The sequence below is a fragment of the Triticum aestivum genome, chromosome 2D (genome assembly GCF_018294505.1).
Source record: "Triticum aestivum cultivar Chinese Spring chromosome 2D, IWGSC CS RefSeq v2.1, whole genome shotgun sequence".
NCBI classification, from domain to species: Eukaryota; Viridiplantae; Streptophyta; class Magnoliopsida; order Poales; family Poaceae; genus Triticum; species Triticum aestivum.
In genome coordinates, this window is record NC_057799.1 from 568025668 (window position 1) to 568037823 (window position 12156).

Below are 12156 nucleotides of genomic sequence, written 5' to 3' on the forward strand. Positions count from 1 at the left end.
GTTATTAACAGTCATTATATAAGTCCCAAGCGTTTTCCAAGCAAAGACACTTGGCACTTGGGGGCTAATGCATATTGAACGTATCTATCTACATACTGCGGGCTCAATTGAGTAAGCCGGAACCTAAGTCTACAACATATTCACTCATAAGTCGCCGACTTGGGGGCTATCATGGCAAAGGTAACTATGCAGTAAGTAAGAGGACAGCAGAATGATACCTCAGATTTTTGCTGGATCTGGTTCACCATGGCGACCTCTGCGTCCCGGCTCTTGTGCACTTGGCTGATGTAGCCAGAGACGAGCTCTCCAATGCTCAAGTTGGTGTAGTCGGAGAGGTCCAGGTTCACCCGGTGGGGCGGCAGCAACTCCCCCTTAGCGGAGCACTTGGCCAGCACGGTAGGTCTCCCCGGCTCAACGAACTCCGTCTGGGTGATTACCACGTCCGGGTCGTCTGCTGGTGGAGCCGAGCCGGAGGCCTCCGGGTTAATAGAAGCTTCGGTCATTGCCTTGGTAGTCGGGGCAGTGGCCTCAGGTGCCGTGTCCATTGGAGTGGTGGCTTCGGGGGCAGAGGCAGCTAACGGTTCTTGAGCCGTCACCTCCGGTTCAGGCAAATCCGGCACTCCAGCTGACTTGGTCTTCTTCGCTCTTTTGGTGAGCTTTGCCTAGGCGCTGAAAGGACAGAAACGTTAAGCACAAAAAGAGTAAGTACAGACAAATATAATATGAGATGGTTGTCATTACCCGGGCGCGGTCTTGAAAGTCGGAAGACTCGACTACATAGAGTCGCCCGAAGAGGGGGAGGTCTCCTGATAATTGGAGTCAGAGGAATTGAGTGGCTGACGGATAACACCCGCCAACGGATGAAAAGGGTACAAGTGGGAAATAACCTCAGTTCGGCACTTCCTTGTTGCGTCGGGTAACCCGGCGGAGAGGTCGGTGTCCTTGTTGGTCCGGGTATGACGCCGGCTTTCATGAACCTGTCGCTTCAAAATAAATTGAGGGTCTTGATAAGCTAAAGGATGTGAAAAGCTTACTTTCCGGGTTACCCTTCGGACTTTCAGCTGTGGCAAGGGCTCCGAGTCGGAGGAAAGTGACATTACCTCTTCAACCACCGGGTTACTGGCGCCGGTGTCATCCTGTCAATGAGCAAGTATTGATAAGGCGGACAGCAAACAAACAGTGAATATAGCAAGGACTTAAAAGACTCAAGGGTTACCTCTGACTCGGAGCTGTCGCTTAACTGCATCAACTCGGAGGCAGTAGGCCTGCTCCCTTTCTTGCGAGGGGCGGTTTTCTTGGCGGCTTTCTTCGCCTTCCTGGCCTTCTTGGCCACCTCATGGTCATATTTGACCCGCCAGAACTTATCATCAGCCTGAAAAATACAATGATGAATTCTTCAAATGGTTCAGATGAAGGTTACATGCAGAAGTAGATAAAAAGTTAAAGTCGGCGGCTTACCGCTGGGGCTGGGTTGGTCTTGCAGAAGGGAGCTAACCCGGTCCTTCCGCAGTCTGCCAGGCTCTCATTTAATAGAGCCTTGGTCATCTCCTCTGCAACGTCTTCTGGAAGATCATTGCGGCTGTGTCTCTGAGGGTCATCCTTTCGTCCTGTGTACTCACACATTAAGCCGGGGCGGCGGCTCAATGGGATCACCCGCCATGAGATCCAGACCCGGACCAGGTCGATTCCGTTCAGACCATTGCCCAGGAGAGCCTTGATCTTATTGATAGTGGGGAGCAGAGGCTGGCGCTCCGCTTGAGTTAGCTTGTCCGACAGTGGGTGAGTCGGCTCCAGACGTGTTGGGCGAAAGCCGGGCAGCGGGCTTTCATCAGCCGGGGACGTATCTTGGCAGTAGAACCAAGTCATGTTCCAGTCCTTTGGGTGGCTCGGCGGCTCTGCGTAAGGGAAAAGGCAGTCCCTACGCCGCTGGATGGAGATACCACCTAATTCCAGACTTGGCCCATTGGCGCACTCATTCTGACTGTTTAAATAAAAAAGCTCTCTGAAGAGCATAAAACTAGGTTCTTCTCCAAGGTAAACCTCGCAGAAGACTTGAAAATTGCAGATGTTGGACACTGAGTTGGGTCCTATATCTTGAGGCCACAAGTCGAAGAAGTTGAGCACGTCCCTAAAAAACTTTGTGCCGGGCGGTGCGAAGCCCCGGCTCATGTGATCCGCAAAAGTCACTACCTCCCCATCCTTTGGCTGTGGCCTCTCTTCTGACGGGTCAGGGGCACGGTAGGACATGATGTCTTTCTTGGGCAGATATCCTGACTTAACAAAATCAGCTAGGGTCTCGTTGGTCACATTGGACCTCATCCAGTTGCAAGTAATGGGAGCTTTGGGAGGCATGGTGAAAGTCGGCAGTCTATGACAAAAAGGAAAAACGTCCGGGTTAATTATAAGCCGGAGGAGATCTACAGTTCAAAACTAAGGTGGCGGCTTATGAAGGGGACTAATGGTATATACTCAGGTACAGTGGGTTATTTAAGCCGCAAGGGCATTCAGAATAAATTGATTATCTACGGCCTTATCACAGCTAAGCCGGAGGATTCTACGAAGCATGGTTTTCTTTAAGCCGGAAGGGTCTATGGCGCGTAGTTTCTTTAAACCGGAAATGTAAACCGCCGAGGCTCAAGGATTGCAGTTTTTTTACTAAGTACGGTAAAACAGGTTTCACACATCGCAGTAAAACTTTTGGATCAAAATGGTCGGGTGAAATGAAAAATTTCTAGACCTAGAAACAGACGAGCGGATGTTCTTGAGCTCGAACGAAGCCGTTATGCAGTGGAAAGAGACCTACTGGCATTTGAAATAAGTGCCAAACAGCCGCCGCACTAATTCTATGCAGATCTAAGATCAAACAAGGGCAGTAACTATGAGAACTACCGAAGCTTGCGGACAATGGCGACGAACACGAAGAACGTGGGCAAATCCTACGGCAGATCTACTCTACAGGTCAAGCATGACTTACCAAAGCTGAAAAGGTGCGGGGGTCGCCGCGGTTTGTCTGGTCCGAGTCAGGGTGATGCAGCGGCCAAGGTTGAAGAAGACCGGAGGCGAGGTGACGGCGGCGGAGTGCGAGCTCAGGCAGAGAGGCAGTGGCGCGAGGAGGAAGAAGGGTGGCAGAGAAGCCCGTCGGGCCGGCCAATTTATAAGGCGAGCTCGTAAAGCGGGTGCGAGAATCAAGGAGACCGTGGCGTGGTTATCTCCCCCCACAACGCCTCGATTTTCGGGATGACAGTAAAAGCAAAGATCCGTTGCGGATCTGGTGGAGTAAAAAACGGGCTTAATGGAAGATGACGTCACGGCGGATTATCCGGAGTCCAGAGGATGACATCACGCCGGGTTATGGCCTTCACATAAATGGTAAGCCGGAGATTTTTTTTTGTCGAAAGAATTGAAGATTGACATGAGCCGGCTCAAATCAATCTGGGGCCTAATGTTGAGGATATAGACCTTAGAGTCACCCGCCAGGAGGGGCCGGGTTACTCTAATGGTCATTACCAGAAGCCCGGGGCCAAGCCTGAAGACGATGGGCCAGAGATGGGCTTAAGACCCGGATATGACTTAAGGCCCAGAGTTACAATCATTATTATGGTAGAGCTTGTAGTGTAAGGCAAGTATAGTTGAGAGTCCGAGCCGGACACTCTTATGAGCCGGCCGGGACAATGAGGGTTGCTGGGCGTCAGCCTCCCTATATAAAGGGACGACCCGGTAGCAGTTTGGGGACAAGAACAATCTCATCGAAAGCCGGGCATAGCAGTTTAGCTCCCTGGTGATCGTAACCCTAATCAATACCACCTCAACTGGACGTAGGCTTTTACCTTCACCGTAAGGGGCCGAACCAGTATAAACCCTCGTGTTCCTTGTCCCGCATTAACCCCTTCAAGCTTCCTAGTTGCGATGGCTCCACGACTAAGTCCTAGCTCGAGGACATCTGCCGTGACAATTCCACGACAGTACGGGCTTCTTATCTTGACCACCTCAAAGGTTAGTTTTTCCGCCCTATGGTTATACTCATCTCCAAAGGCCACTTCCAGCTCGATCTTACCGACCGGATATGCTGACTTGCTGGGCACCACGCCATGGAAAACAGTATTGGACTGGCTAAGGTTTTTATCAGTTAAACCCATACGACGGAAGGTCTCATAGTAGAGGATGTTGATGCTGCTGCCTCCGTCCATGAGCACTTTAGTGAATTTATATCCCCCCACCTGAGGAGCCACCACCAAGGCCAGGTGACCTGGATTATCAACCCGGGGAGGATGATCTTTCCTACTCCACACAATAGGCTGCTCAGACCATCTTAAATAGCGTGGAACCGCCGGCTGAACAGCATCCACAGCCCTTTTATGGAGCTTCTGCTCTCGCTTGCACAGACTGGTGGTAAACACATGATACTGTCCACCATTGAGCTACTTTGGATTAGTCTGGTATCCCCCCTGCTGCTGCTGATGACCCTGGCCGGACTGCTGATTAAAGCCCCCTTGAACATTATGAGAATTGGAATTTGAGCCGCCGCCCGGGCCATGAAAGCCGCCGGCGCCTGAGCCGCCGCCCGGGCCATTATTGCCATTGAGAGCATTGGAATTTTTAAAGGCCTTCATGATTGTGCAGTCCTTCCACAAATGAGTGGCCGGCTTTTCCCTAGAGCCATGCCTTGGACAAGGCTCATTCAACAACTGCTCAAGCGTCGGGCCTGACCCGCCGGCGCGGGGAGGCGGTCTCCCCTTGCGCCGGTGGTTGTTACCCTGTGAACTGGCGTTGGCCACAAACTCCATACTGCCATCAGCCTTACGCTTGTTACCCCCCTGGTTCGCCGGGTGATGCTGGGGGCCATTGCCATTCCGTTTTCCCTTCCCTGTCCTTTCATCATCCGACGCGGGATCCTTGGTACTATCAGAGTCGGCGTACTTAACCAGAGCCACCATCAGCGCACCCATATCGTTGCAATCGCGCTTGAGCCGCCCGAGCTTCATCTTCAGGGGCGCAAAGCGAAAATTCTGCTCTAACATTAAGACTGCAGAGCCGGCATCCATCTTATCAGATGAATGTATTATCTCTTTGACCCGGCGAACCCAATGGGTTGTAGATTCACCCTCCTGCAATACATAAATTAATTCATACATTATCCAAAATCCACACATAGACCAACTACGGTCAAGACCAAATGAAAAGAAGATAACCCCAAATGCTAGATCCCCGATCGTCCCAACTGGGCTCCACAACTGATCATCCGGAAACGAAACATAGTAACAACCACGTTCCTCGTCGAACTCCCACTTGAGCTCGGTTGCGTCGCCTGCACTGGTATCGTCGGCACCTGCAACTGTTTTGGTAGAATCTGTGAGTCACGAGGACTCAGCAATCTCACACCCGCGAGATCAAGACTATTTAAGCTTGTAGGAAAGGATGGGGTAATGAGGTGGAGCTGCAGCAAGCACTAAGCATATGGTGGCTAACATACGCAAATGAGAGCGAGAAGAGAAACAACGCAACGGTCGCGAAGCTAGAGGTGATCAAGAAGTGATCCTGAAACTGCTTACGTTCATACATAACCCAAACCGTGTTCACTTCCCGGACTCCGCCGAAAAGAGACCATCACGGCTACACACACGGTTGATGTATTTTAATTAAGTCAAGTGTCAAGTTCTCTAAACCGGACATTAACAAATTCCCATCTGCCACATAACCGCGGGCACGGCTTTCGAAAGATAATACCCTGCAGGGGTGTCCCAACTTAGCCCATTATAAGCTCTCACGGTGAACGAAGGATATTCCTTCTCCTGGGAAGACCCGATCAGTCTCGGAATCCCGGTTTACAAGACATTTCGACAATGGTAAAACAAGATCAGCAAAGCCGCCCGAATGTGCCGACAAATCCCGATAGGAGCTGCACATATCTCGTTCTCAGGGCACACCGGATGAGCAGTCCTGTCGTGGAATTATCACGGCAGATGTCCTCGTGCAAGGACTTAGTCGTGGAGCCATCACCACTAGGAAGCTTAAAGGGGTTAAACGGGACAAGGAACACGAGGATTATACTGGTTCGGCCCCTTACGGTGAAGGTAAAAGCCTACGTCTAGTTGAGGTGGTATTACTTGGGGTTTCGATGACCAGGGAGCTTAATCGCTATGCCCGGCTCTCGATCTGTTGTCTCTCGTCCTGAACCGCCGCCGGGTCGTCCCTTTATATAGAGAGGTTGACGCCCCGCGGCTCTCAGAGTCCTGGCCGGCTTATAACAGTATCCGGCTTGGACTCTTAACTACTCTTGCCCCCCATTACAAGACTTGCCATAACGGCGGGTTATCACTACGGGCCTTAAGCCGCCTCCGGGTCTTAAGCCCATTATTGATCCGCCATCCTCAAGCTTGGTATTGGGCTTCACGTGATGATCATTATGACGTAACCCGGCCCCTCCTGGGCGGGTGACTCTAATGGTTATATCCTCAACATTAGGCCCCAGATTGATTTGAACCGGTTCATGTCAATCTTCAATCCCTTTGAAAGAAAATCTTCCGGCTTCTGCTTGTGCGAAAGTTATAACCCGCCGTGACGTCATCTTCTGGATTCTTGGTAACCCGCCGTGACGTCATCTTCCATTAAATTCATTTTTTATTCTGTCATATCCCAACGGATCTTATCTTTAATGACCATCCCGAAAATCGAGGCGCTTCTGTGGCGCGATAATCACGTCTTGGCCTCCTCGTTTTTCGCGCCCACTTATCAGTCACCCTTATAAATAGGCCCGGCCCATAAGCCTTCATTCACTCCTCTCTTCCATCGTCTTCCTCCTCTGACGCCCGAGAGCTCGAGCTCCGCCGCTGCCGCCACGCCCCTTGTCTTCCTCAACCTTGGCCGCTGCATCACCCTGAACTGGTCCAGAGAAACGGCGGTGACCTCCGCATCTCATCAGCGCCGGTAAGTCCTTGCACCTCCCTACAGTAGATCCGCATTAGGGTTATGTCGTTCTTCCCCTGTTCTTCGCTGTTCATCTCAAGTTCTTCACAGTTCCGCCACCGAGGTTCCCTTTGATCTAAAAACGGTATAGACTCCCTGCGGTAGTAGTTTCTCAACTCATTTTTATGCTAGTAGATCCCCTTTGGCACAAAAAGACCTCGTTCTGAGCTTATGAACTTCTCTGTATCAGCTTTCTAGGTCTAGAAATTTTTCCTTTCTAGACGATCGTTTGATCCAAAATAATTACTGCGATCTGTGAAACTTGTTTGTGCCACACTTAGTCAAAAATTGCATCTGTTAGCTATGGCGGCTCATATCTCCGGCTTAAAAGAGGCCATGCGCTGTGAAATTTCCGGCTCGTTTATGATAGAGTTTTAAACAACTTGAATTACTCATGATGCCCACAGCGGCTTAGATAACCCGACACAATTAGCAATATATCATTAGGCCCCTTCATAAGCCGCCATCTTGAATACTGAACTGTAATCTTCCTCCGGCTTATATTTGAACCGGACATTTCCTTTTGTCATAGGCTTTCATCTTTCACAATGCCGCCCAAGGCTCCCAAGGCACCCATTACGTGCAACTGGATGAGATCCAATGTTACTGATGATACCTTAGATGATTTCGTGAAGACGGGTTACCTGCCTAAAAAGGAGGTCATGTCCTATCGTGCCCCTGACCCGTCCGAAGAAAGACCTCAACCAAGAGACGGAGAGGTTGTGATATTTGCTGATCACATGAGCCGGGGCTTTGCTCCTCCCGGCTCAAAATTCTTCAGAGACGTTCTGAACTTTTTCGATCTGCGACCTCAAGACATTGGACCCAATTCCGTGTCGAACATTTGTAACTTTCAAGTGTTTTGTGAGGTATACCTTGGAGAGGAACCCAGCCTGCTACTCTTTAGGGAGTTATTTTACTTGAACCACCAGAATGAATGCGCCAACGGGGCTAGCTTGGAACTTGGCGGAATCTCCATTCAACGACGGAGAGATTGCCTCTTTCCTTATGCTGAGCCACCAAGCCACCCAAAGGACTGGAACCAGACATGGTTCTACTGCCAAGATACTTCTCCGGCTGATGAGAACCCTCTGCCCGGCTTTCATGCCCTGCGTCTGGAGCCAAATCACCCCCTGCCAGACAAACTATCTCAAGCTGAGCGTCAACCACTGATCCCCACCATCAACAAGATTAAGGCTCTTCTGGGAAATGGCCTTAACGGCGTTGATCTGGTCCGGGTCTGGATTACTTGGCGGGTGATTCCCTTGAGCCGCCGCCCCGGCTTAATGTGCGATTACACGGGCCGGAAGGATGATCCTCTGCGGCACAGCCCCAACGACCTACCTGAGGACATCGTTGACGACATGACCAAGTCCCTCTTGAACGAGAGCTTAGCAGACTGCGGGAGGACCGGCCTAAGCCCCTTCTGCCAAGCTAACCCGGCTCCGGCGGTAAGCTACCGATCTGAGCACTTTACTTTCCATTTTAACAATTTTCGTTTTAACTTCAAGGAAACCTTTGTTGCATTTTTTCAGGCCAATGACAAGTTCTGGAAGGTCAGGTATGACCATGAGGCTGCTAAAAAAGCCAGGAAGGCTAAAAAAGCCGCTAGGAGAGCCGCTCCCCGCAAGAAGTGGAGTAAGCCTAGCGCCTCAGAGCTGCTTCAGTTGGATGATAGCTCCGAGTCAGAGGTAGCCCTTGATTCTTCAGGCTCTTCTTTTGTTTTTCGTCTGTTTTTTATCACCTTATTGACACTGATTATCAGCAGGATGATACCGAAGCGAGTAACCCGGTGATTGAAGAGGTAACTATACTTTCTTCCGACTCGGAGCCCTTGCCAAGGCTGAATTCCGAAGAGTAACCCGGAAAGTAAGATTTTCACATCCTTCAGCTTATCACGATCCTCAATTTCTTTTGAAGCGACAGATTCATGAGAGCCGGAGACACACCCGGACCAACAAGGAGGCAGACCTCTCCTCTGGCTTACCTGAAGCATGAAGGAAGCGCCGGACTAAGGTTATCTCCAACTTATACCCTTTTCATCCTTTAGCGGGCGTCACTCGTCAACCACTCAATTCGTCTGATTCAAACTATTAGGAAACTTCACCTTCCTCCGGTGACTCCATGCAATCTAACCTGCCGGCTTTCAAGACCGCACCCGGGTAATGATAATCATCTCATTTTGTGCTTATCTTATTTATGTTTTGTACTAACCTTTTGACTTTCAGTGCCCAAGCCAAGCTCAGCAAGAGGGCAAAGAAAAATAAACCGGTCGAAGAGCCGGACTTAACTGAACCCAATGCCTCTGCCTCTGAGCCGCCATCTGCACCAGCTCCGGAAGCCGCTGCTTCAACTGAAGAACAAACCATGGCGGGTTCTGACAACTCGGAGATTCCTAGCTCAGCTCAACCGGCCGATGACCAGGATGTGGTGATTACCTGGACCGAATATGTTGAGCCGGGAAGACCCACTGTGCTGGCCAGATGCTCTGCCAAAGAAGAACTGCTGGAGCGCCGTAGGGTCAGACTGGAGATCACTGACTATGCTAACTTGAGCATTGGAGACATTGTTTTTGGTTGCATTGGTCAAGTGCACAATACCCGGGACCTGGAGATTGACATGGTAAAGCCGATACAACAAAAATCTGAGGTACAACTCTCTTGCTTACTCCATAGTCATCCTTACCATGCTAGCCCCCAAGTCTATTACTTATGATAGAATACGTTGTAGACTTAACGTCCGGCTTACCTTCATGAACCGGCAATTATAAATAGAATCTTTCAGCATACATTAGCCCCCAAGTGCCAAGTGTCTTTGCTTGCAAAGTGCTTGGGACTTTAATGTTGCATGATAATTACTCAAACTGTAACCCGGAATTTGTACAGGCTGTCTGCAAGAAATTTGAATCTGAAATCTCTGAGCTGAAGAACCGCCTGAAGACTCAGGAAACTGAGACCCGGAAGGCCAATGCCAAATTTGAGTTCAGTGTTGCTGCACAAGAAAAACTGAAGAAGAAATTTGAAACAGAAAGAAAAACTTGGGCCGAGGAGAAAACTGCCTTGCTCAGCCGGGCCGAACAAGTGGAGGCTGCTCTGACTGAGAGAACCGCCGAACTCTCCGGCTTAAAACGCCACGTGTCACAGATGGTCTCCGCAATCTTCGGTAAGTCATTGTGCAAGCTTTGAACAAGTTTACATTCTTTATGTCTTATAAGCCCCACCATTGCCATCAACTCAAATGACTTTGTTATACAGGTCCCAGAAGCTCCAACCTTAATCAGAATGTTCTGACCAAGCTGAAGGCTGTTTACACCTTGGTGGAGCAACTCTCCACCGGGTCACAGCGTGCTTTAGCCGTTGTTGCTCTGTCCAATGAGGTTCTGACTCACCTGGCGGACGTACTCAGGCGGCTTGCCGTTCTTCCTCAGCGCTTCCAACAGCTAAGACGGGCCTCTGGAAGAGCCGGATCTATAGCTGCTTTGAGCCGGGCCAAGGCTTTTCTCCCGGAGCTAGACCCGGCCGACATCGCTCTTGGATACCCCAGCCTGAAGGAAGACGGGACCCCCTTCGACCAGAAAGACTTCGCCGCCTGTGTGAAAAGCGTGCGCCCGGTGGCTACCATGATTGGGAATGACACAGATCTTACCAAGTATCAGCCGGGCTATGACGCGGAGAATCAGAGGATCCCAACTCCACGCTATGAAGCAATCAGCCTGATCCCGCCGACTCGTAAGCACACCTTCGCCCTAGAAGTTGACCCAGCCGGGTTAATTGATGATGAGGCTCATTTTGAAGCTTTGAGCGGCATTGACTGGAAATCATCAACCTTCCAGGTCATGGGAACAGCCGGAGGAGCGGAGAGGGATGAGCCGGAAGCTTCGACCCAACAAGCACCTTGATTTTTTAGGCGGCTCATGGTTACACTTTAAAACAATGCCTCACCTTTTGGACTCGGGGAGTCTTGTAATAGAGTAGGACAAACACTTAATTTTGTCGTGCCATCGTGCACGTGTTGAATGCTTAACTCCATTGAAGCTGCTTCTTTATATTCCTCCGGGTTATGTTCGACCATCTACTCTCCTTAAGTTAAAGAGCTATCTTTAATCATCCTGCATAGAAAACAAATCACAAGTCTCTGGGCGGCTTACCGCACTGGGAGTCATATACTTTATATATAACCCGGAATATGAACCAAAGTCACCAAAGACTGGCCCTCAATTATATCCTCGATGTAACCATAATAGCATACTTACCAGCCTTCAAGCATACTTCCAGTTTATGTAACCCAAATAATGAGGTTGAGAACTCAACTCCGGTTCACCAGCATCGATAATGCTTATTGTGTGCTATCAACATTGTTAATCAAAGTTAAGCCGGCGGAGCAAGAACCGCCCTTGCACACTGTTGATATGATCAAAACAACTTGTTGCAAACCAAAAGATCAAAACTTAAGGGCTTCTGATTCGAATACGACCAGAGAACCGTCCCAAAGGGGTTAAGCTTAGATTCGAATGCGATCATATAGCCCCCAGTGGCGTTGGCATTAACGATCAAGAGTGTACCGACAGCTATGTTCTCTTTGGTTCGAATACGACCTATGTGTGAACAGGAAGCCCCCAAATGACCTTGAGAGTTGTTTAACGACGCTGATTCGAATACGATCCATGTCGGTTCCCAAAGGGGGTTGAGCTATGATTCAAATATGATCAAGAAAAACTCCCCAATGAGCTCGGCGATTTGCCAATCAAGTGGGTATCGACAGCTATGTTCTCTTTGGTTCGAATACGACCTATGTTTGAACAGGAAGCCCCCAGGTGATCATATTGGTAACGGCCAGATTCGGATACGATCGTAAGCCGGACCCACCTCCAAGTGACCATGTAATGTTGTAATGGAAATAACACATTTACCTTTGGAGGAGAAAAGGACAGAGGTCCTGCTTTATTATTTATCATAATATATACATGGCTATAGAAATATGTACATTATGAGAGCCGGTGGCTCAAGTGTAATAAGGCCGAAGCTGAGCTATGTTCCACGGCCGACGGGTCTCTTCCTCCGACTTACATGAATCTTTGTGCTCCCGAACATCGATAAGGTAGTATGACCCGTTGTGCAAGTTCTTGCTGACCACAAAGGGCCCTTCCCAAGGCGGGGATAACTTGTGTGCGTCTGTTTGATCTTGGATGAGCCG